A 26,550-nucleotide genomic window follows, 5' to 3' on the forward strand; every position below is an offset into this window, starting at 1 on the left:
CAGAGTAATAATAATACTGATATTTTCTGAGCATTGATTATGAGCCACTGGGCTCTGTATTAGAGGCATTATCTTACTTAGGCATCGTTAAAAGAGGGGAGGGGGGAGGCGGCAAATAGATACTGTGATCAAATAAGGGATCTAAACCAGGGAGGTTATGCACCTGGCCTGAAGCGATGCGCAGGTAGCTCTCACAAGTAGCGTAACCAGTATTTGGACACAGATCCTCTGATTCTGCGTTGGTAAGCACTTTTACAGACAGAAAAACTGGAGCTCAGAAGTGCTTTGTTCCAAACTCTACAGTAAGTGGCACTGTCTAGAGTAGAACCCAGGTCTCCTGATCTTAGCTTCACCCTCCATCCATTCATCCCTCCCCGGGAGCCGGGCACTCCGATGCTTCCCAGCACTGAGCTAGTCCCCAGACTCGCCCGTCCCTGCGTGAGTTGGATTCTTCAGATAAGGAGCGTGAAGGAAGGGCACTTCATACATGATGTCCAGTCAGGTTCTTGCAGCGGAGACGTGACTGGGCTAGTTGTCAGGGGGGAAAGCCATTTAGTTTTATTGCGGTTTGGGGCCCTATAGGACTTGCTTCTGATTGCAGGGTACAGTATTATCCGGTGAGGTGAGGGTCGTATTTTGGATGGGGAGTCTGGACTGAATGAAGTGAAAATAATGCTAGAAAGATCGTGTTGAAAGTAAAGGCAAATTCTGGTGCTTTGTTGTGGGAGACGAAAGACTGCCTATTGATATAGAATTTTATACCTATTCTAAATAAAAGTACGTTTCATATTTAGTAGTTTAGGGCTTTTTCCCTTTTTATGTCCATTTACTGATGTAATTCTCAAGGTTAAAATCTAATAAAATTCAAAAGTAGGCTAGGAAATAGACTTTAAAAAATATCAGAGTCAGGAAAGGAGAGAAAAAAGACCCTTCTCATTGGCTCTTAAAATCAAGTTGATTACTTGTGCCTGCCCATCCTCTTCTAGGCCCTGTGTCCTTAGAGGTGGAGCAAAGGAGTATGGCATAGTGGCTGAGAGCACAGCTCTGAAGTCGGCAAGAGCTGGGTTTAAATCCCTCATCACACTATTTACTATCTGTGTGGACTTAGGCAAGTCGTTTAATCTAACTAAACTGGTTTCCCCATCTTTAAAATAACAATGATAATCTTATCGGACTTATAGGGTGTCATAAACATTAAATGGATTGGTTCATGTACCATGCTTGGCAGAATTGTGAGCACTCGCTGAGTACAAGCCATTATTTTGGCTATTATTTATACATTGTCCCTAGTAAAATATCTTGCAAATGCTAAGTGCTCAACAAATGTCTGAACTGTTGTTGCGAGTCCAGACAAGAAAAGAGAGCTTTATGTAAGCCAAGAATAGGATGAACCATGTGGAGAGAGAAAAAGGAAGTGAAAGAAGAGCAGGACAACTGTATCTACAAAATAATGCTTGTTTATAGGAGGGATAATTTTGCTATAGAAATGGCAAGCTGATAGTTATATCAGAATTAAAATTATTTATGAAAAAATGAATGGATATTTATTCAAATTATCTCAGTTACAAGGGTAAATCTGACTTTTTCAGAATTCATTTGCGTGTTACTGGTCAGTGTGAAGTGGAGGGCAGAGCATCAGAAATCTCTATCTAGACTTTCTAGAGCTTTGTCCTTATCCATAAAGACACTAACTACAGCAGAAAATGAGACTCCAGTATTCTTTATGACTGTAGTGTTTTTTTTTCTGCACCTATATACCCTCACCTGCTCCATATATATACTCTTCTATTTCATCTTCCTTGTCAGCCCTCCTGCCATTACCTCCGTTTCCAACCTAGACTGTGCAGTTTATCGGCATCTGAAGTCCCTGTGTCTGACGCCTCTGACTTAGGGGCCTGTCAAAACCTTAACCCTGAACCCATCCCATAAGTCCCCAGCTGGTTACCCTGGAGAAAATAACACAAAGTGACATACAACAGATTCTTGGTCTTCAGCTTCAGCTCACCCCCTGATTCTTGACAATCCTTTATCATTCATCAATTCCCAGTCAAATAATTTTCAGTGATTTCTCACCAACTACCACTTTGCTCAACCCCCTTCCTAGCTTCAACTCCTCTCTTTATTAGAAGGTGGCCAGAGTAGTCTAAAAATTATTTTTCAAGCACTTAAGACATTCACACACACCTGCAATTTTTATGCCTGTTCCTTTTCTAATTTTCATTCCATGTTCCCTTTCTAGATTACACTTTAGAGGCTGGATGACAGAGCTGTAAGGACTGAGCAGACCTTTGAGTGACAAGATGGGGCTGCTCAGTGAGACCATGCCAGCATGCAACTGGGACTTTATCTTTAATGCAAGTGGTTTTCCTGCCGTAGCTAGTACTTTTGGTTAAAAAAAAAAAATGTCTTTTTTTAAGTGATAGGGGTTCCAAATTGTTGTTTCTGCTTTGTTTCTAGCAGATAAATAAGGGCGAAAAGTTGATTCACTTGGTCTGGTGTGGTGTGAAATACCAAGACAGAGTCCTACTCCTGACTTGCCATCAAGCACCCACTCATTTGAGTACAGATTCTCTAGGGGCCACAGACATTTCCAGTAACCTTGTTCCCAGTTAACTGAGAAAATTCAAGCCGTCATGCAACATATACCTTAACTTCCCGCCTCCCCATTTCCCTCGCCACATTTATCTACCTCTCTCTTAGCTGTCTCAGAAGATGAAATATGACTCTTCCACGTATGCAATTGATGAGTGCTTCTCTTTCTAGACCTCTCAGCTGCATTTGATACCATTGATTAGACCCTCCTGGCAGCCTAACTCCCTTCGCTTCTCTCCTTTTTCTTCTACCTGCCTCACACTTCTTAGGGGGCTTTTTCTCTGCCCGCCCTTTAAATAGTGTAACTTCCAACCTTGTTTTTTTGTCTGTATCTTCCCCTTGGGAATATCCTCCACTTGTTTTACGTGGATCCTAAAACTACTGCTCTATCTGACTTCTCCCTCGAGATTCAGACTTATTTTCTTGCCTTCAGGATAGATCCGTGCGGGAGGACTCATGAGCCCTTCCAGCTCTGATTTGTCTCCCTTTCATTTAAGCTACCAGTCTATCTCACTGCTGCTGTCCAGCATTACCACTCCCACCTACACCCCTAAATTCATCTTGTAAGAAGTAGCAGCCAGAATGATCAATCTCAAATGTAAATCTGACCATTTCACTTGTCTGCTTAAATTTCTACAACCCTTCCCCCCAGCATCTCTTAAGATGAAGTCCACCTCCATAGCCTGGCATGCTGGGACCTCCATGATCTTGCCATAGTTTATGCTAACAATCTCGTTTCTGATCACACCCACTTCCCATTTATGAGGCTGTTTTATACTTTGAGACCTTTTCTCATGACCTTTTCTCTAGACTGTTTTGATTTTCCTTATTCTTCAGAGGTCTTCCAAGAAGTCTTTCCCTGTGCCATAATCTAAATTAGCTGACTTTCCTCCTGGCTTTCTTGGCATTCATTCAAAAAATATTTATTGAGCCCCTCATTTTCTGCCAGACACTGAGCTAGATACTGGAAATACAATTGTGAACAAGCAGATGTGGTAATAACCAATCTGATAATTGACCTGACAGAGCTTATATTCTCATAGGGAAGGGAAACAAGTAATGTTTTAAAAAACTGGGTCAGGGACCGGCCTGGTGGTGCAGCAGCTTCACCGGCCTGGGGTTCACTGGTTCGGATCCCAGGTGCAGACCTACACACCACTTGTCAAGCCATGCTGTGGCAGGTGTCTCACATATAAAGTAGAGGAAGATGGGCACTGATGTGAGCTCAGGGACAGTCTTCCTCAGCAAAAGAGGAGTATTGGCAGCAGATGTTAGCTCAGGGCTAATCTTCCTCAAAAAAAAAATTAGTTCAGTCTGATTGTCTTGATGTGTGAGAACAGCTAGGAATTGGCTAGGTTAAAGGGTGAAGGGCATGTGTTCCAGAGAGAGGTAATGACTCTTGAGAAGGCTCAGACATGAGAGGAGAGCACAGTCTAGGAAGAGATTCTGGACAGAGGGCGAGAGAGGTAAATAGGGACCAGATCATGAAGAGCATTACTAGTCGTGTTAAGGAGTTGGGACTTCCTCCTAAAGGTAATTGTAAGTTTGAAGGGTTTCAACATATTTAGGTTTGTATTTTATTTTATGTTATTTTTATTTTTGTGAGGAAGATTGTCGCTGAGCTAACGTCTGTGCCAGTCTTCCTCTATTTTATGTGGGATGCCTCCACAGCATGGCTTGATGAGCGGTGCTAAGCCGGCAGCCAGGATCTGAACCTGCGAACCCCAGGCCACCAAAGCAGAGTGCAAGAACTTAGCCACTACACCACTGGGCTAGCCCGTGGGTTTATATTTTAGATGATGAATGTGGCTACGTGAGAAAATGGAATTGAAGAGCCGCAAGACTAGAGGGAGGGGACCAGTTAGGACATCACTGTAGTAATCCAGGGAGAAGATGGCAGGCTATGCTAGGGTATTGCCAGTGTGGCTAGAAATACATCCCCAAGGATTTTAGGAGGTAGAAGTGGCAGGACTTGATGGCTGATGGAACTGGGAGGGCAGAAGTGAGAGAAATCAAGGAAATGGAGTTCCATAAACAAGTTTTGGTGAAGACAGGGACTACTCAATTTGCTATCGTATATCTACAGCCCAACACAAATCCTTAGACATTGTAGATGCTTGGTAAACATCTGTTGAATGAATGAGAGTTTTCTGGCTTGAGCATCTAGATAAATGGGGTGTCATTCTCTGATTTAGGTAACATAGAGGCAAACTCCTTTTGGGAGGTGACTGGTCATTGAGTTTTGGACATCTCTAGCTCAAGATGCCTGTGAGACATACATGTGAAAATGTCCAGATACATGGCAGTGGGAAGAGAGGTCTGAAGTGGATTCTTTGTGTACTTAAAAAAAATAAAAGTTTAGGGGCTGGCCCAGTGGTGTAGTAGTGAAGTTCGTACCCTCTGCTTTGGCAGCCCAGAGTAAGCAAAAAGAGGAAGATTGGCAATAGATGTTAGCTCAGGGCCCTGGCAATAGATGTTCACTCAGGGCCAATCTTCCTCACCAAAAAAAATGAAATAAAAGTTTATCTTATATTGAAATGATCTGTTCTGTGACTGTCTCCATTGCTACACAGGGCTGATTCTTAGTGACTTGATCCCCTAGCACCTAACACTGATGTGGCACAAACTGGGCACCCAGTCAGTGTTTGTTGTTGAACTGAAACACTCCTTTTTAAACATGGTGCATCTAACAGGAGAAATTAGTAATAATAGTAGGCTCTGAGGAGGGAAATTGAGTGTCAGAGAGAAAAGAAAATTTACTTTTTATTGTATGTACTTTGATTCTTTATGCTTTCCCCCCCATGTGCTTATTGTTCCTATGAAAAATAAAAAGATGGCAAAAAGTGTTTGATTCAATTTGTATGAACTTAAAACTGAAAACAACACTCCAACTTTTGTCTGTTTGGTATACACTAGGCTATTAATGCTATCTGAGCTCATACTAGCATTTTTGACCACATCATATTTTTGATTGACTTACAGATTCTATAGTTGTATGATTGATGCCATTATTCATTTCACTTATGCAAATCGTGAATAATTTATTCATGTCTTAGAAATGACAGCCACGAATAGCAGGCTGAAGTGAAGTTATGAACACATACTTATACTGAGGACATCAGACAGAAAATCTTTGAAACTGTGTATTGTGAGGTATGGGTAAAACCTCTCAAAGCAAAGGAGTGTCATAGTTTTATACTTGCCTGACTTTTCATATGAGGGAAACTGTCTCTTTCACGTATCAGCTAACGTTTATTGCTTGCTGACCTTACAGGTAACATCTAATATGCAAACCCCTTTCTTCACAAATTTTGGAATACCCTTCGCACATCTTAACTGTGGTTAATTTTGAATGAATAGTTAAAAATGTATAATGCTTTTGTATATTTTTGAATTAGTATTTTAGTGTATAATTTCATATAAAAGGTTGGGCCTATAAATACTGAAAATGCACTCATATTTAAAGAAAATGGTAAATTCTAGTAAAATTTTTATATTCACAGCATGTTCACTGGGTGGCGCTGTTGTATTAATGTTAATCTTACACACTTTGAAAGTTGATTTCATTTTCTTTTACGTAAGTAAACAGAATTACAGTGATAGACATCAAACACAATGTTCTAGATGGAAAAAATTAGATTCTAAATTTATTGGCTTTCAAATACATGTTTAGAGTTCAGGCTTAAGAGAACAGCATTGAATTCAAAGTAGGTATCTGCTTTTTATTACCTTTTAATCATTCCAGACCTGTTATTCTACTTCATTCTTCAGCTGTGTGCCTCTTTATTAGTGAATTTGGAAACTGAGGTATACATTTGCAATATTTTAAACAGTATCTTTCTTATGGACTCAAATGGAATTTTTAGTTTGGAACTGTAAGATACATGTCCTTGGCTAATTTGTGATGAACTCTGAACCAGATCCACAGAAGCAAAATTTGATATGTTATACTCTACTCCCTTATTATCCTCTCCCCAACTTTCATACCAGCCTATATTGTTTTAACATAGTTAGTATAGAAAACCTTAGGAATTGATAGCCCAAACAAATTGGATATTGATAAAAATTATTTGTCCCGTATGACATTTTAAATACATTTTTATACACTAAATATTTCCTACGTTGGTATTATCCTGTGGTGTTTCCAATTATTTCAAGGAAGTTAACGAGATTCTCAGGAAAAAATATTAATATTAATGAACACTAATGTTAAAATTAATTATTTGTAATGTAAATTTTGGAAAAGGAAGTTTAAAAAAAGGAAACCAGTAATGACAGAGTATCACAAATCAGAAAACGCAGGATAACTAGCTTTTTTTGTCACAGTTCTAGTGTCATCATTCCTATGGATTCTTTTATGCTAATGATTTCTGTATCTGGAGTATATCTAGTATGGACTCTATTTAGTGATCCCTTAGAAGGAAATCACTTCTAGGTTCTCAGTGTCTTCTTTTTGTAGTCCCTAATCCTGTTCTCTCTCAAAAAGGAGACTGTATCTGAGTGTTTTATCAAAATATTTCTGTAGAAGTATCAAGTAATAGTATCTAATTTCATCCTTAGTATTTGAAAAACAATCACCTGTCAGTTTTCACCCAGTATCTATTAAATAGATTCAACCTGGTAAACAGGTTGATTATATAAATTCAAAATTGATACATGACTATTGTTCCTAGGATAACCCGTATGGTAATTTCCATTCCTGTACTTTTTGCATGTGATACTGAGTAACTACTCACATTCATGGGAGACACACTAGGTTCTAGGTCCTCTCCATGTATTGCCCCGTTAAGTCTCACCACAACTGCATGAATAGTTTCTATTTCCATTTTTCAGATGAAAAATCAAAACATAAATCACATGAGAAAACTTTAATGATTTGCTCATAGTCATGCATCTAGGAAACCAGGGAGCCAAAATCTGAACCCAAGTAATCTACGGGGAGAAACCCTATCCTTAGCTACTCTACTGTGCTACCTAATCTTGAACCCTTATGGCATACTGGTGGGGGCAGTGTTGATTTTTGTAACCTGTGCAGTAGACGCCTTCTCTTTAAGTTCCGCAGGTTGTATCCCTTCTAAGGAATGGATCTCTCCATACCTTCTACCGCCTCCCTATAACACACACACACAGAATACCCATGAAAAGAGACCTCTGGAGCATTAAGCAGTTCTTTTGGGAAGGATTTAGTTGATTGGATTCTTTGTCGTAACTGCTTTGCTCTCTGTGTTATTCAAGGAAGTGTGTCCCTCTGCAGGCTTTGGGTGGGCTGACAGTCTCACAAGCATGTTCTAGGCCTTCTGGGTCTTATGTAGGTATTCTCTCAATCCTAACCCTCTTTTCCCACAATTTGGCAGCTTCCAGGGTTCCTCCCAGCTCCTATTTCGCTAAGGCCTACCATCACTCCAAAGAGAAAGAATAAAGTCCTAGGCTCTTTCCATTTCTTCCTTTGTCTTAAAGAGAAATTTCACAGCTTTGCCCATCTGTTGATTGTCAGTTGCTTCTGGTTCTGCTCAGTGACTCAGGCTCCTCTAAAGGGTTTTTCCTGGAGTTAATATTAACTAAAACAAAACACATTTACTCCACCCCGAGGATTAATTTCTTTAAGAAAACCACTATTTGCTCTAAATGAGAAATTCATAATCATAGTATTAACATAATTTTGACCTTATTTCTTAGGAATGAACCAGACTATTTGCTCTAAATGAGAAATTCATAATCATAGTATTAACATAATTTTGACCTTATTTCTTAGGAATGAACCAGACTATAATTATGCTAAGAGATCATTCCTACCCTGCATGACAGTGAATTATTTATCTCAAAATCACTTTATTTCTCCTTTAACCACAGCAGAGCTGTAGTTTTGTGGGGGGGCTGAGGACATTTTATTTCACTCTTGTTATGTTTTCCTTTTAGGCTTGAAGATAGAAAGCAGAGTGGCAAACCATGCAGGGGGGTGACGAAGTGGGGGATAGAAATTTGAGCTAAGATTCTAACCCCAAGATAAATCAGACTTGACAAAATTGCAAAGATTTTGTATAGGTTACAAACATAATGGCCATCATGCTGTCAACAGCAACTCATTGAATACTTGTATGTGTCAGACACCATATTTTCAATACCTAAAATTAGGACAGATTACCTATCAGTGCAAAATAATGTTTTAACTTTGTATTCTTCTCTAGAGGAGTGAAAAGGAAAAACTCTGTTTCTCCTCTCAAAACTTTATTTCACCTCTGGTCACCAAATGTGTGGGGTTTTTCCCACAGTGAACAATTCTGCAACACCAGCTGGGTGTCCTACAATTCAATTCATTTCTGACACTGCCCGAAGTTAGTGTCAGATCCCACAAGTTAAGGTCTCAGTTCCACAAGACTGCACCCACTTCAGAGGCCAATTATAAGTCTTAAGTTGTCACCTGTACTTCTGACTGACTGCCTGTAAATTGGAGTTCCCACCCCTCCCCCTTGGGTTCAGTAATTTGCCAGAATGGCGGACAGAACTCAGGGAATCCCTTGTATGTACCAGTTTATTATATAGTAGAAGATACCAGTGAACAGCTAGATGTGAGATACATAGGGCAAGATCTGGAAGGGTCCCTAGCATAGGAGCTTCTGTCCCCATGGAGTTGGTATGCCTCACTCTCCTGGCACATGGATGTGTTGACCACCCCAGAAACCTTCAAAACGGGTACTTCAGAGATTTTTATGGAAGTTTTGTCAGGTAGGCGTTGTAGGGGAGGAAGACATTTCCTCTACCTTCTCTGGGTTCATCTGGCCGGAGAACAAATTAAATTCACATGAGACAGAATAGCAGGAGAAAATTAAACAAAGCTTTATGAGGACCATGGCCTGGGGCCTTTCTTCCTGAAGGAAGAAAGGGCACCAAAGAAGTGGGGTGCTCAGAGTGGTTATATACCCCCAAACAGGATGTTTCACATATGATTGAAATGTCCCTCCCACAATAGTCACAAGATTGCCCTGTCTGGCACAGTGCTTGATGGACCCAGCAGGTGGTAGTCAGCTATCTCAGAGGGCGAAGCAGGAGGCAAGTCTATTGTCTGAAGCTGGGCGGTCACAGGTGAGCACAGCAATCAGTTCCTAGCCTAAGGAAAGATGCTTAATCCTTAAGAAATGCCAACGTTGGGAGCGGGAGGGAAGTTGCACCTTTATCTCAAGGGCCTTTGTTCTTGCCATAGGGAATATCTAAAGCAGATATACAACGCATGCTCAACGGCCTCGGTCAGGCCCTTTTGGAAAGACAAGGTCAGGCCGAATTAGGTTTACACCAAATGGCTTCTTCATGTACTCCAACACATCCCATTGATTGCCATTTCTATCTGTCAATGTATATCTATACATTGCCTCAGGCAAGCCGAGCAACTCGCCAAAATGGCCGAAACCACCGCAGCTGAAATACCATATCCAGCTGAAGACAAAGGAGGATGTTGGAGGTGGGGGGAGTCGGTTACAGGAGGTTACCAGACAACCACAATAAACAAATGCAGATTTAAGTCCTTGCCTTCCCCATTGATTAAGGGTTTCTAGAGATAAGGTCATCCCCCTTTCTTCCTGGTTGAGGGAGATATCTTTACAGATGGAGAGTTCCTTTACAATGTAAATGTCTCTTACAAAGGGTAAGTAAATTCTCCTTTTCAATTGCTTTCCTGTCTGCAAAGGAACCAGCCTCAAATAATCATCATGCCAAAGAGACATATCTTGGGGTGGCCAATTCCAGGCCCCCACAGCATGATTGCTTATTAAGACAATTTCCAACACTCCAGAGGAAGGGGGTCGGGACTGAAAGTTCCAAGCTTCTAGTCATGCCTTGGTCTCTCTGCCATCCAGCCTCCATCCTGAAGCTTTCCAGGAGCCCAGTCGGAGTCACCTCATTGGAACAAAAGACACTCCTATCTCTCAGAAAGTTCCAAGGGATTTAGGAGCTCTGTGTCAGGAACCAGGGTCAAAGACTGAGTGTTAGAACAAAAGATGCTCGTAGTGCTCCTGTCACTTGGGAAACCCTTAAATTACAAGGGTTTTACGAGTTCTGTTCTGTTCCAGGAACCAAAGGCAGAGACCAATATATTGTTTCTATTATTTCAGTGTCCTGCTTAGTAAAATAGAGGCTTTTTCTAGATGATTTGATAGGTCCTTCCTGTTTAAAAAAAAAAGAAAAAGGACAAAAAGGTTCTCATTTTTATTTCACAAATAAAAATTGAGAAGACTTTATTAAGTTCTCCAACTATTTACCACTTTGCTAATGTAGAATCTTACATTGGAGAAAACTATTTCATTTTAGAGAAAAGTGCAAGTAAAGGATATAGTAGAATTGATTTTTCCTGGATGGTGACATCTCTGGCTCAGGAAGGGGATGAAGTAAAGAGAGCTCGCAGGGGCTGGAGAGGTAAGAGAGAGAAAACCACACGTTGAGTAGCCTGGTCATATCAGAATCCCAGTTGCTCTTCCCTCTGTTTTAGTCTCATCCCATAGAGGAGTTGCTCCCAAGTGTGAGATGAGGCTTTTGTATAGGAATTCAGAAATTATGAGATTAGAAAAAAGGCATTATTGTATTAGTTTGCCGAGGCTGCCATAACAAGTTCCACAAACTGGCTGGTTTCAACAATAGAAATTCATTGTCTCATGGTTCTGGAGGCTAGAAGTACAAGAGCAAGGTGTCAGCAGGGCTGGTTCCTTCTAAGGACTGTGAAGAAGAATCTGTTCCGTGCCCTTCCCCTAGCTTCTGGTGGTTTGCTGGCAATCTTTGGTGTTCTTTGGCTTGTCCCTGTACCGCCCCGATCTGTGCCTTCATCTTCACGTGACATTCTCCCTGTTGTGTGTGTCTGGGTCCAAATTTCTCATTCTTATAAGGACACAAGTCATACTGGATTCAAGTCCCCCGTAATGACCTCATTTTAACTTAATGACCTCTATAAAGACCCTGTTTCCAAATAAAGTCACATTCTCAGGTTTTAGAGATTAGGACTTCAACATATCTCTTTCGGAGGACACAATTCAACCCATAAAACATGGTGTACAATATCCTGGACTAAAAACCTCACTGAACAGGATCTATAAATAGCCTGAAGGCTCAAGCCAGGATAAATTTGCCAGCTCCACTCAGAGTAGAATACAATCCCTGAATTTGTACCTCCTTTTTAGATTGAGTACTAATTACTTATTATTTTTATATTACTAATGCACTTTGAGGGCAACATGCTCAGTATATTTTCTTTTTCTTAGAAACAGAACTCTTAAAAAGCCCTGCCTGGATATTTTCTGAGGGAACAAATGGAAAGTTAATTGAATTGGTGACACTTTGAGTCTATGTCACAGAGAAAAGTAACATTTTATTCAACAGAGCGTAGAGGATTATCCTGATTTACCCAGGACTGAGAGTGTCTGAATTCTAAAGCTGTCCACTTAGTGAATACACCAAGATAAAATTGAAAGGAGCATGACAGAATATCACTTTAGAAACAACTTTAAAAATGTGCCCAAGCCCGTAACTGCTAATAACATACTAGTTTGCTAACAGTAAAAAAGTTTGTCTTAAGATGACTAGTCAGCTTTCAGTGACCCATGTTACAGAGTCCCTATCGGTTCCGAAGGTAGTTATATACCAGCATCAAGAGGGGCACCCCGGTGCAACAGTGTTGTAGTGTTACTTACAGCTGTCCAGCTAAGGAGCAGTGACCCTACTTAAGAAAAGCCAGCTGACAGGAGAGTTAAGTCAGGGGGACATGCTGCAAGAGAGTTACGGGTAGAGACAGAGATGCCAACAAAGGGGAGAACTCCTCTTCCTTGCTGATCTGTAGAACCTGTGAGCCTGCTTTAGAGCTCCCGTTGGAACGTGGTGTGGAGTGTGGTAAGGAAAAGGTAGTAAGGTAGGGAAAGCTTGACAAAGAATTCAAAGGAAGAGCATGTTTGTAAACGTAGAGGAAAGTGCCTATCTCTTACTTAGATTTCCTGAAAGCAGAAAGAATACTAGTGTAGCCTGTAGGGCTTAGGGTACCAAAGGCAAGAGTGCTTGGGAAGGCAACCCATGTTTCCGAGGCTCCATGTGAAAGGATACAATGGTTGGTAGGGGGAGGCCAGGCTCTAGAGGAGCTTTGGCAGCTGCAGAGCCAAGGAAGGGAGCCTCCACCTGCAAGAAATACTGCAGCAGGGCTGGAGGGAGACTCACCTTAGGACAACTGAACACCTCCAAGAAAATACACACTCCATCCTACAGAGACCACCACATCAGCTGAAGCCACCAGCAAAGGACAGAGCCCTTCCAAGTCAGAGAGATTCCAGAAATGCCTTACACCTTGGTCTGGTATATTAATGCTTTTGTAAGATGAGCTCTGATTCTCCTGACCCTTTGCCCCCAACTTTTGGGAACACAGACATAGAAAGAGGAGAGGGAGCAGTGGAAGAGCAGGCTAGGCTTCACCCTCTCTCCTCCTGTTTTCAACTGGCAAGTCTATGTTTTAATAATTAAAAGTGACCAGAGAGTTAGGGAATCTATCAAAGATACTATTAAAGAAACGAAAGAAAGATTCAAGATAGCATAGTTATAATTAGAGGTAATAATTAGAGGAGACAAAATGGTTTAAAGTTTATGATGCTCTGCATTGTAAACACTTCTGAATCAGTAATAATCCTATTCTTAAGAAGGGATCTTCAGGGCTGACATGTTTGAAGACTACTTGTTAGACCACAAGACTTAAAAAAAAATCTTTCTTTTTTGGCTATTCTCAGTGTTTGACCCTCTAATCATTAAGAAGTCACTGTATTGGCTGTTATATATCTAGGAATCCCCTGTGTAAATACTTTTAACAAAATCATTTATTTAACAAATATATATTGATTGCCTAGTATTAGGCAGAAACTATATTAGGTGTTGGCAGTATAAATATGAAGAAGGTATCGTCCCTGTCCTTGAAGAGGTTGTTGTGTGTGTGTGTGTGTATGTTTATAAACAGCTAATTACACCTCAGCCAGAGAAGTGCTGTACTAGAGAGTTGATAGAAGTGTGGTGGTAGCTCCCAGGAGGAAGCAGTTAACCTCCTGGGGAAATCAATAGAGTCTTTACAAAAAGTAGGACATTGCAGCTGGCTCTTGGAGGAGGTGCACATTGAGCCTATTAAACATGTCAGCCTTTATCGCCTTGCTCAGATAGTTATCAGGTTGTTTTCCCACCTGGCAGTTAGATGCAAGCAGGGCAGGAAAGCTCTCATGCAAGGAAAGAGAAGGGCCAGAGAGAGAAGGCTCTGCAAGGCAAGAAGCCTGGTGGGCAGGGTTCACTCTGTCTTCTAGGGCAGTAGCAGGGCCATAGGGAAGAAAAGCGCTCCTAGACCTGGGGGGAAAAAACATTGTGGCCTAGGTCGTTTTACTTAGGTCTGTCCTGAGTCTATTGATAGATGTATTTCGGGTGTTCTTTCTATAATTATATTTAATTTAGCATGCAGGAATGATCAGTGACCAAATAGGACAGTTGCTGACTCTAAGACTTTATAGTTTGAAACAGTGTGGGCAATGTGGAGAGAGAGAGAGAGAGAGCAATAAAACAAAGGCTGAAATAGCTGCAAATGCCAGCCTCAAATGAGTGAATGAGCACGTACAGAAGTGCAGTTCACATTCCCTTCAGCCTTAAAGCCCTGTAAAGCTCTAATGATCTACTTTATATTTTTACCAGTTCCAGTTTCAGTGAAGTGTATTCTAGAACACCAGCTAAATGTGTGATTTGGAGCAAGTCTTGGAGAGATCCCACTTTTTAAAATAATCCTAAAACTAGAAGGTTGGACTAAATTACCACTATGATCCTTTCTGAAGCTGTCGATAGTATATGACTATTTGAGGATATTTCAATCAGCACTAGTGATACCATAGTCAAATTTGCAGCACTTAGATGAAACTCATTTAAAAACTATTTGGTGAGTATCTATTAGTAAGTTTGACACTTAAAATGCAGGACACCTAGTTAAATTTGAATTTCAGATAAGGAAGGAAGACTTTTAAAATATAAGTATGTTCCATGTAATATTTGAATATGCAAAATACTCAAATATTATACTTAAAAATTATTCTTTATTTGAAATTCAAATTTAATTAAATGGCCTTTAAAAGTCTTTTTTCTAACTCTGGCATCCTTACTATTGGAAGCTAGGCTCTGTGGAAGGTAAACAGTGAATCAAGTATAGATCCTGCCCTCGAGTCGAAGGAGACTCAAATATAAATAACCGTGTTACAAGGTGGAAAGTGGTGTTTATAAGAAATATACCGAGAGAATACCATAAAAGTTCACAAGAGGAAGAAATTACTTCCAGTCATGAGAAGCAAGGGAAGGATCTGAGCTAGACTGAGCGAGATAGTAGGACTAAGGCACGTGACTGTGGTAGGGGAGGGGGAGAAGGGCATTCCTGGGCGTTAAGGGCATTAATGGCCTGAGTAAAGTTTTGGAGGTGGGAGAGCACAGAATAAGAGAGGATAACCAGTCATGCAGTTGGACTATGCCCTGGGTGTGTGAAGGGAAATAATGGCAGAAAAGGTTGGAGAGGTAAGCTCAGGCTATCCTATGGGAACCTGGCTGGAGATGTGAGGGATGGAGGCTAGAAGTCTGAATAGGTTAAGAAGTTTGAGTTGATGGTTGAAGGTTTTTGATCCAGGGGACTCTGCACACCAGAGAGACAAAGGACAGTGTGAAGGATCATCCCAAACCAATCACCTTCAAGAAAATGTGCCCATTAATGTTGTCTTTATTCACAAAGGAAAACTCATATCTTAACAAATGTATTAAGTGGAGAAGAAACATGGTAAAGTGGGAAAATCACAAGCTTTGGTGTGAAAACATTCTGAATTCAAATCCACATTCTCCCTCTGTATGATCTTAAGTTGTTTCCTATCTCTGAAGCATGGTTTCCTTATCTATAAAAGGGACAAACAATGCTCTTGTTATGCTTGGAGGTTATGAGTAAGTACCAACATATACCTGGAACATAGTAGGAGCTCACTAGATGCTAATTACTCAGTAAGTTATTATTTTACTTATTATTTATTCCCCTCTAGCCTCTAGAGTATTTTATTTCATTGTAACAGATGAAGGTGCTATCAACAGATAGAAAACTTTCAAAATATTCATTTTTTTCCCTTTATAAAGAAATAAATCTTTTTAAATAAACAGCCTTATCTATCTGAACTGAAAAAAACAGGAAGAACCAAGAAGCCAATATTTGGAATATTTGGGTGAGATACTTGTTTTAAATTGATTCCCTCAATATCAAAGTAAAGCTAGATTTCCTTCTAAACTGAAATATCACATGGTTAGAACAGTATCCTGGGAAGATCTTGAGTGTCTTTGGGTAATTATTAAGTGAATGCAGGCATTTCTACTTAATTATCTATGGCCTGACCAAACAATGTGGGAGTTACAGCTCAGCTGGTGAACCAGGGAGTTTCACGGATGCTCTGTGCTTGATGGAATAACAGAGCACTTGCGCTCGTGGCCCATGAAAGCCAGAGTGAAGGGGAGACTTGAGCAGTAACAGGATAGTTTGTTCCTTGTAAAGACTCAGCCTGGATAATTCCTCTGGTGTCTGTTTTTTTCCCCTGAAGTCTATCTTAGTTGTTTATGTAAAATGGGCCCCAAAGATTGATGATTTGTTCTCTGAGAATAGCACCTAGAGGAACAGTTATCCCAAGTGCCCTGTCAAAGTCTGAAATAGCCACCACTGCGGAAATTGTGTGTTTACGGATAATGCCTTCCCATTTTGGCATTTTTCTTTCAAAAATGAGTTATCACCAGTAGCTACCTTTATTTATATCTTTTCTCCTCAACCTCATTCCTGTCCCCATCGCTGAGTATCTAAAATAGATTTGCAGCTGAAGAACAACTGCCCATTCCCTTGTCTTTGTCCGCCAGGCCTACAGTTTGCTTTCAAGTTTATTCCTATGCACAGCACAATGTGAGCTGTGTCTTAGGTTTATTCTCATACTTTGTATTCGGGGTTGATAAACTTGGTAAGTATGCAGCTGTGACACAGTAGGATTCCTACAGACTTCAAGCAAATGTACGTGATTTTATCAGTCCCAGAAGACTAGCCCTTGAGTGGTTTGCTTGGGTAATGTTTTTGGCAGTGCATGTTCCTTTGTTTTTAATAATGTTCTGGGGTCGTGTTTGTGAGACATTCAAATTTATTTCCAATTAGATAAAGGTGACCTTCCCCTAGTCCAAGCTGAATCTCCCGTGAGACTCGTGAATCCACTTGAGGCCTTTCACAGCTGTCATTCATTAACTATTAGAGCACCTTTAGTCTTAAAATAGCTGACATAAAAATAAGACTGCAACAGGAAGGAAGAACAGAATGGTCAAGCACACACAACATTTGTATTAAGTTATTTGGTTTAGGACTTGAAAACCTGGTTACTGCTGGAGCATTGAGAGACGTTTTGAATTTAACGTCAGTTGGAGAACCTGAAGGAAGCGAAATCACTGAGCATGGAATTCGGATCAATCATATTCGGGATTGACGCATCTTGGGCTCAGTGTCTGGGAACACTGAGCAGATTAGACTGCTTTAGAACTTGGGTCTCATTTGTCTGGGTGCTCTCCACATACAAGAGAACACTCTCCCATCCAGCTAAGGCTGAGGTGAGATTACAAAACCACTGCCCTCCATCTCGTCTATTCACCAAGCCTTAATCCCTGTAGGATTCTCTAATGTCAGTCACACTTTGGAAATGAGATATCCTTGTGATCCCCTCCTTTCTACTTGTCTTCCTGCCTCTCTAGAAAAGGGACAGTTTTATTGCTTGCCTTGGGAAACATGAAAATTAAACATAATAGATATAAATGGTAGGTGAAGCCAGCATTGGATGTTATGTAGTTGAAAGTGGGACCTAATACTCTAGAGTAATATGTGCTCTTTTTTAAAAGAAAACACATGAGTCATCTTAGAAAGGTAAATTTCTGCCACCTCTCCAAAATATTCCAAGAACAATGACATAGTAAAATTGTAACTTAAAGCACTAAAGACACGATTGATGGAAGAAAACTCTTTTCTTGTCTTTCAGTTAGGAAAGAATAACACCAGTAGATCAAAATGATAGTGTAATGATGTTTACTCAGAAGTCATGGTACTGTCCACTAGAAAACACAGTCCAAACTGTTATTTCTCAATATTTTCATCCCCATGATCCATGTAGTTTCCGTCCATGAGAAGATACCCCAGTGTGTGTTTTAGTCTCCATCAAGAAGGAACAGTACCTTGTGCATATAATGTGCTTCTAGCTTTTCTCAGCATTTTCACATGTGCTCCTTAATTGTGTATTACAGTAATAACCCTGTGCCAGTATTACTGTCCTCATGCTACAAATGAGGCAACTGAGACACAGAGAGGTTAAGGGACCTCCATAACATGCTTACCTTGTACTGGCAGAATGAGGCAAAACCAAAAATCCCTGCCACAGACCTCCTCCATGTACATTCAGTGGCCTCTCCGAGTTCTTCAGTGTCACTCTGTCAGGGTATTGCAGAGCCCTCCAAGTTTGGAAAGGACAGGTAATTTGGAATTTGACTAATTGTTATATGTATATGTACACATATATGCATATATATATATATAAAACATATGCAGATAAATGTTCTGTCACTGCAAATGAAGTGATATACAGATATATATAATATGTATTTCATGTTTCTATGTCCTGTTTCTCCTTCGTCCCTTGCATTGGGCCGTGTATATTGTTAGTGCTTAATAAAATATTTGTCAAGTAAATCAGAAATGAAATGAAATGAAAGAAATAAAAGGCCTATCTACAAACCTATCAGTAGTAAACAGTAGTGGCAGTATTTTTCTCTCAGAGAAACAAATCAAGTTCCCAAGCAAAAGCAATCTTGGAGATGTTCCATAATGACTTGCCGATCAACAGTTCCCAGCTCGAAAAGTAAAATAAGATGAAACAAACATTACTTTTGTTGTTACATTTGTCTTCAGAGTAATTTGTTCATCATAAATTCAGTTATGATTGAATTGTGTTTTTATGAAACTATTCGAAATATATTTCATATTCCTCCTTGTTCTCAATTACACTTGTAGCAGGATAGAATTCTCTTTCTCTCTTATTCCTTGTTCTCTACTCTGCCCATTTTTGTGAAAAGGGAGATCTGCTTAAAAAAAAAAATCATTAAGACTTGGCTAGCATAATAACAAGTGGCAGTCAACATTATCAAGAGAAAGAATTTTTTTGTCTTATAAATGTCATGCTTTGAAGAATTTAAGGACCAAAAACCTCCTCTGAAGATTTATAGTATCAATCTGATGTCAGCCATCAAGGATAGAGCCCGGATATTTGCTTAAGACCTTGATGCCTAGAAGGTGCTCCTCCAGAATGGATTTGAGTACCTGGGATGGAGATGGGGATGGACAGAAAAGAAAGAGAAAAATGGGGAGGAAGACCAGAGGGAGAGAGGGAGCAACTTGCATATCCCGATCTGGGAAGCAGTCTAGTATGGCGGTTAATGTCAGATTCTCTGGAACCGGATGGCCAAGGTTCAGTCTGTAACCTTGGTAGTGAGGAGGGTAACAATTCTGACTTTAAAGAATTATTTTAAGAATAAAATGAGTCGATCCATGTAAATTGCTTAAAACAGTGTCTGAGAAGTAGTAATTATAAATGTTAGCCATTATTTTCTGAGTCAGTCTGTAGAATTGGTGGGTGTTTTGATGGGCAAAGTGTGCAAATATTTTGACCCCCTCCTGGACTACATGTGTATATTGGGTCAACTAACAAAAATTTCAGTTATAATGGTCCTAAGTGACAATCCTTTTCATTTGGTTTCCAAATTCCCTACGTAGCACAGTAATGCCTTTGGTTTTTCCACTACCAGGAGATTATCACCGTCTCTGTTGATTCTATGGTTCTTTTTAAGGAAATGGCTCAAGCTCTCCCCTTTTTTTCAAACCTATGTAATTTGTTTATTTCTTGAAATAGATTCACTAATGGAACAGGTTATTTTCCTGTTTTTAGTATTTAGTCATTTTTTACATGAATTTATGTTTCATTTTTTATTCAAAGTGCCATTAAAGCAAATGCTAACAATATACTATTAAATTTTTTAAAAGGCAGAACATAGCACTATATGCACAGGTTAACCCCAGTTGTTTATTGTGGATGCCTCCAGACATAATATTATGGGCAACGTTTGTATACTTCTTTACACTCTTGTATATTTTGTAAATTACCTTAATATGCTTAGATTACTTTGAGAAATAGTTAAAACATTATTTAAAATGTTTGTGTTCCCTTCAAAATGTTATTTGAAACAGAGGAAAATTATCCAGAGTAAATTATAAACGGAGAAATGAAACTAAAAAGAAGTGCCTAATTTCCCTCAGACTATATTCTCCAGATTACTAATGCCAATGATTTTACTGCCAACCTGGGATTAAATAGTAAAAATAGATGATACCAATATATTTCGAATGTTGCTTTGTCAGAATAACCTGGCCAATGGAACCTGAATACATGGTATTTTCTCTTTCCGTAATACCATTTAGTCCGCATCACAAAGAATCTATATATCAGTCCTACAAATAAGATGGTTATTCCACACTGGGCCTACTGAAAATTCCAAATTTTTCAGAATAATGAGGGAGGAGGAAGTAGAAATGAGTCCAATCTGAAATGTCATATAACATGAAAATAATTTCTGTTTGGGTTTGAAAAATAATTTTATTGGTACATCTATACCTTTTATCCTTGGAATTCATAGCACATAAAATAATGAAGATACACTAGAAATTCGACATGAGGTAGCAGACAGTTTTTTGATTCAACAGAGGACCCTATTTTTTTAAATGGCCTGGTTTCTTTCTCAGAATGGATGCCCTGAAACTCTCTGCAGCACTGGGGATCAATATGGTATTGAAAGAATCTTGTGATTCAGTTGGCTAAGCCAGGAAAATCTGTGGGGTGGGTGAACAATTTGACTGAATTCTTCTTTTATTTTAAATTGTTAAATTCCTGTGATTGCCACTTACCAGCATAACTGTGACCTGTTTCTTCCCTAATCCTAAACCTAAAGAATTCTATTCAGGTGATACTTCTTATTATAACAGCCGTTTTTAGGAGTGTATTTAATTGTAAATTGAAGGTTTTAGATTGGGTTGATCTCACAGAATGTCAAATGTCCCCTTTATTTAGTGAAGATATGAAAGAAGAATCAAGAGAAGCACCTTTTCTGATATTTGAAAGCCTATCTTTTTCTCTTCCAACTATGGAAGCCCTGAATTCTGAGATCTTTGAAAGCTTCATTTATTTTTCACTATATGAGCTGCAGGTGTCTTCTGGACAAGCTATGTGAATATGGATTTATTGCCATGAGAAAGAAGAATATAAAATTAATATGGTATTTATTACAAGAGAATAAAAAAACCTCTGCTGGTGAAAAATAAAGGCATAATTAGATTATTCTAAAGAGACATCTCTGTAAATACATTGGGATGGCTTAGTAAACAATGAAGAAATTTTATGCAGTTGTTCTCACAAGTGTTATACAGAATGAGATAATGGTTAGATGTTGTTTGTGAGATTAAATGTGAGACGGGCTATAGTACTAAGCCAGAAGGTAATGGAATTATATCATCATAATTTTGGATCAGGAAGGGACCTAAAAGATCAATGAACCCAGCCCTAGCATTTTAAAGTATGAAAAATATGGTTCAGAAAGGTGGACTTTTCCAAGGTCAGAGTCAATATCACAATTAAGTTTAATACAGCAGAATTATATTAAGCACTTACTATGTGTCAAGTACTTAGAAGCTCAGGGAACAAAGATTTTAAAAAACCCAAAGCCTACCTTTGATCTAATTACTTAATATCTGCTTGAAGAGCCACGTGTTCCCTAGATTTAAAGATTGAGTATAGTATCGTAAGTACTATCACAGAGGTGTACAAAGTGCCTGACTTAGAGTTTCTGAAAGCCTTTCTGGAGAACTTGACACATGAGTTAGCCAAGCTAAGAAAGGTAGGAGGGACATTTCAGGGAAAGGTGACTGCAGGAGGACAAGCATAAGAGGATTGTACGTGTAGGAACTGATGAGCAGAAAAGTGTGCAGGCAGCAGGTGGCGAGAGCTTTGCTGCATAGGGGCAACGTCTTGTAGGGTGACAATGGCAGACACGTGGAGTTCATCCTTTAGAACAATAATTATGGGGTATTCAAAGAGCTTTAAGCCTAAGAATATTCTGAACATGAATTTACTTGCAGTTCTTGTTGTGATGTGGAGGAAAAGTGACCAGTTCAGAAGTGGTTAGAGCAACCCAAGCAAGAAGTAAGGAGGCTGTGATCTAGAACAGGGATCAAACTGGAATATGCCAACATAGGAATGCCAAGGAGCTACAGGTTCAAGAAATATGAGGAGGTGGGATTGTCGTGGGTGAGGAGTAGCTTTCAGGTTGTTTATTTGAGTGGCTGTAGAGATGATGGTGCCTCAGTACTGGTGCCTAAGTACTAAGAAATTTGAGTTTGGAATAATAAGTGAATTCAGTTTTGAACACAGTGAGTTTGAGATGACTGTGGGACATCCAAGTGGATATGTCCAAAAGGATATGTGAATCTCCAGTTCAGGATGGAGTCAGATTAGGGTGATATATGGGAAAGTCATCAACATATAGGTCTTAGTTTAAATGATGAGAAGGAATGAGACAACTAAAGAGACTGCATAAATAATGAAGACTTTTGGATGCTGATTAAAAACCTGTTAAGACACACACAACACAACTATCAAGAAATAATCAGAGAAGAAACAAGGAGAATCAATTGTTGGAGATGCTAAGGAGAGTTCAATCTCAGGAAGTGAGTTCAACAATCTCAAATGCGACATTGAGGTCTAGAAAGAAAGCTTCACTGGATTTGGTCATAGGGTCATGTTTGGTAATCTTTGGCAAAACCACATGCTGGAAATCATACTGCACAGTGGAAGGACAAATGGCTGAGGTGACTCCCAGTCTGGAGCTCTTCTCACTGTACCACACTGTCATAAAACTTTAAACTCTCTCTCATCTCTACTCTCTCCCCAGTATTCAACGTCCATTTGCAGATTATTATTTTTTTGTTTGTCTAAGTAGTAGAGAACTGTTGAATGTAACTTCAGAGCTGTGGGTTCAGTTAGTCCTTTCTTGGATCTAAACGCATAGGTTCTAATGTGTCTATTACTTGAAAAGAAACTGAAAAGTATTAGGGCCAGAGAAGGGCTTATAGAAACTATCTGTGCCTTTAAATGTGTCTAATTTTTAAAGAAAAATTTTAATCTATTTTCTGGCTTTATGATTTACAATATTCTCAATTATCAGAATGATCAGGAAGAATTAAAAATCAGTTTTGGGACTTTCAGTTACAGTGACACACTGAAGGTTTCCCTTCAGGAAATGCAGTGAATGTAGCAAACAACCAAAAATTTAGAATAAAACTCCACTTTCAATAAACTGAAGAAAAGCATATAAGGAAGCGTTAAAATATGAAGGCAATCTGCTTTTGGGCTAACATTTGGACAAATTAATGAGAAAGCTATGGTGGAATGTAAAGAGGTTCACGAACTTGAGAATATATTGGAGAGGCCTATTAAAGAGACACATGATGTCTTGCCTTCCAGAAGGCAATATGGAAGGAATTTCGTGGGTGGATCTTTGGTCCATAAGGACCTCTCAAAAACCTCATGCTTGTAGCCACCAGATATAACACGTAATTCAATGGCATGGACCAAACAGGTCCATTTCAGAGGCCAGGAGTGGATAACCTTATTGTAGATATCTGCTGGAGTATAAATCTACTTAAAAAGTAAATGGCATGGTCCTGAAAGCTCATCCTGATTCTTTAATTGAACTAATGAGATCCAGAAGTATGGGTGCTATGAAAGTGGGGATGGAGAGATAGGTGGAGGTTGGGAATGTCTCTATAAAGATCAGGGTCCAGATAAAGACTATAGGGAGAATAAGGCTGAAAGGGCTACCATCCTTATATTTTCTTTGACATAGCCTTCTACACAGAGAAACTGCCTGGAGGTGAGGCAGAGAAAAGGTGAGAAGAGAAACAGCAAACAACTTTGTGGTGGTTGACCAAAATCAGTAAATCTCTCCCCAGGGAACCTGTGGCATACATGGTTTCACTATGAACCACGTCAATTTTTTACTTATCTCAGACAAAAAAAAAAAGAAAACTGAGAGATCTATCCCAAGAGTAGAGGAATAACAAAGATTTTGTGGAAAAGTGTTCTGAGATAATACCTAAATTTAAATTTTTACCTTCCCCAGATTAACCTCACACCCCACACTCTGCTTCCACGCATATTGGATTTCCTCTTCAAAGATAAGTTATAAACAGTGCAGGGGATACTTATATTTACTACCAAGAGGAATGAAAGTAAAAGGTAGAGTAAGAAACTCCCTGCTCAAAGAAACAGAAACTTCACAAGAAATCTTTTCCAATTGTTCAAAGAAATTTTCATATAACTCTGAATATGAGCTAAAAATAAAAACAGGAGATTAAAGACAATAAAAGTTGAGCTTGCAGAGATTAGAGAAAAAATGAAGGATAAAAATAAAACACTACTGAAAAGAAAGTCAAATAAGAAGCATCAAAATGTATTGGAGTCATTTTTGAAAATACGATAAGTGATAGAGAGGGCATCCTTGATAAAATACCATAAAATAGGAAAGAATAAAAGGGAAGTGTGATCAGGGAGATGATAATTTTGGAGAACAGATAAATGATATCCAATACAAATAATAAGAGGAAAAGAGAAAACAAGGAAAAATATAGTGGGAGAATTTATATAGAGAGAAATAAATAGTTTAAAAGGGTGTACAATGTCCAAAGAGAAGCTAATACAGAATATTCAACAATGGGACATAGCCTAGTGAAATAACTGAACTTGAAGGAAAGAACGAAAGAGAGGAAAGAGAAACAAAGAGGGGAAGAGAGGGGAACGGAGATAGAGGGATGGGAAGAGGAAGAGAGAGGGAAGGAACGTTGTTATGTGCCATCAAGTCGACTCTGACTCTGGCAGCCCTATGAATGGGTGCTGTGCACAACGTCCTGTCCACAACAGCCCTACTCAGCTTCTGTAGACTCACATCTGTGGCTTCCTTTGTGGATTCTATCCATCTCGTGTTTGGTCTTCCTCTTTTCCTGCAGCCTTCTACTTTTCCCAGCATTATTGTCTTTTCCAAAGAATCCTGCCTTCTCATGATGTGCCCAAAGTAGGACAGCCTCAGTTTTAACATTTTTGCCTCCCTTGATAGTTCAGGTTTAATTTGCTCTAGGACCCATTTGTCCACCTTTCTGACAGTCCAGGACATCTGTAGAGCTCTCCTCCAGCACCATATTTCAAATAAATCAATTATTTTTCCTGTCAGCCGCCTTTACTGTCCAGCTTTCACACCTGTGCATAATAATTGGAAAAATGAGTTTGTGGAGAATCTTGGCCTTAGTCTCTAAGGACACTTTCTTACACTTGATGATCTTTCCTAATTCTTTCCTTGCTGCCGTTCCAAGTCTCATCTTCTCTTGATTTCTTGGCTTCAGGCTTCATTTAATGTGATGACTGAACCAAGGTAAACACAATCTTTAAGAATTTCGGTGTCTTCATTGTCTGTGTTGACGTTGTGTAGTTCTTCTTCAGGACGTAGGGATGATGAATCCTATTTGCATCTAAGCAGGAAAGCAAAAGTTACCTGCAAAGCAGAAAAATGGTGTTGGCCCCAGGCTTCTCTAAACTACAGTCATTACCAGAACTTAATATAGCAGTCTGTAAAGGTCTGAGAGCATGAAACTATGACTAGAATTTTGTGTCCAGGTACTCTCAATGGCAAACATATACGTAGAATGAAAATCAAAACACTTTTTTTTTTTTTTTTTGCTAAGGAAGATTCACCCTGAGCTAACATCTGTTTCCAATCTTCCTCTGTTTTCTATATGAGCTGCCGTCACAGCATGGCCACTGACAGACGAGTGGTATAGGTCCACACCCAGGAACTGAACCCAGGCTGCCAAAGCGGAGCATGCTGAACTTAACTACTAGGCCACTGGGGCTGGCCCGCAAAAGATATTTGTGTAGTGTCAGCACCATGAAACAGAAACAACAAACATTGAAAATGTACATCTCCGTAAACAGTAGTGATTGAACAGTGGTTTAAGAGATAGGATAGGAGATATTGCAGTCATGAGGCATTAATAGATGGTTATGAAAGAATCAAAGAGATCTTGTGAATGAGTATACAATTGTTGAATAATAAACTTAATAGTGGACTAAATAATCTAATGGACTCAGTTGAAGAGCAAACTAGTAAGTGAAAGATTGGACCAAGGATTTTATCCAATATGTAGCAGCAACAAAACAAGAGAATTGTAATTCAGACTCTCTTAAAGCAGAAATTCAAACATACTATTCAATCATACAAAAAAAATAGTAAATGAAATTCAAGAGCTTACTAAAAATTGGTATTCTAGGAATGCATAGATACTTCAACGTCAGAAAATCTTTTTATATAGTCGATCATATTAAAAAAGTTAAAAGAGAAAACTCCATTATTATCCCATTAGATCCAGAGAATGCTTTTCATAAAATTTGTATCCTCTTTATGATAATATCTCTAGCTACTAGGAATATAAAGAAACTTTCTTGTACCTCAAATATTTGACTCACTTTATAGTAAAACTTCGAAGGATTCCCAACAAAGTAAGGAGCAAGACAAGGATGTACTCTGTTATCACAATCAATCATAATTTTGCTGGAGATGCTTTTCAATAAAATAGCATTTCTTTATAGCAGTAATATATAATATATAATAATCTAAAATTGATACATGAGATTGTTAAACAAAAATTGAACTCACCTTCTTAATATTGATCATGATCTTTTTTCTTAAACTGATAGGGATTTTTAAGAATTAATAACTTGTTTGTTAAAGAAATATTTA

General features: G+C 39.1%; 1 long non-coding RNA gene across 1 annotated transcript in view; it reads left to right on the plus strand.

Moving 5' to 3' along the window:
* Positions 1–26,550, plus strand: part of LOC106831138 (uncharacterized) — a 56,272-nt gene that overhangs the window by 358 nt on the left and 29,364 nt on the right. The gene's annotated exons all lie outside the window — the stretch shown is intronic.

The sequence above is a fragment of the Equus asinus genome, chromosome 25 (assembly GCF_041296235.1).
Source record: "Equus asinus isolate D_3611 breed Donkey chromosome 25, EquAss-T2T_v2, whole genome shotgun sequence".
In the NCBI taxonomy this organism is placed as follows: Eukaryota; Metazoa; Chordata; class Mammalia; order Perissodactyla; family Equidae; genus Equus; species Equus asinus.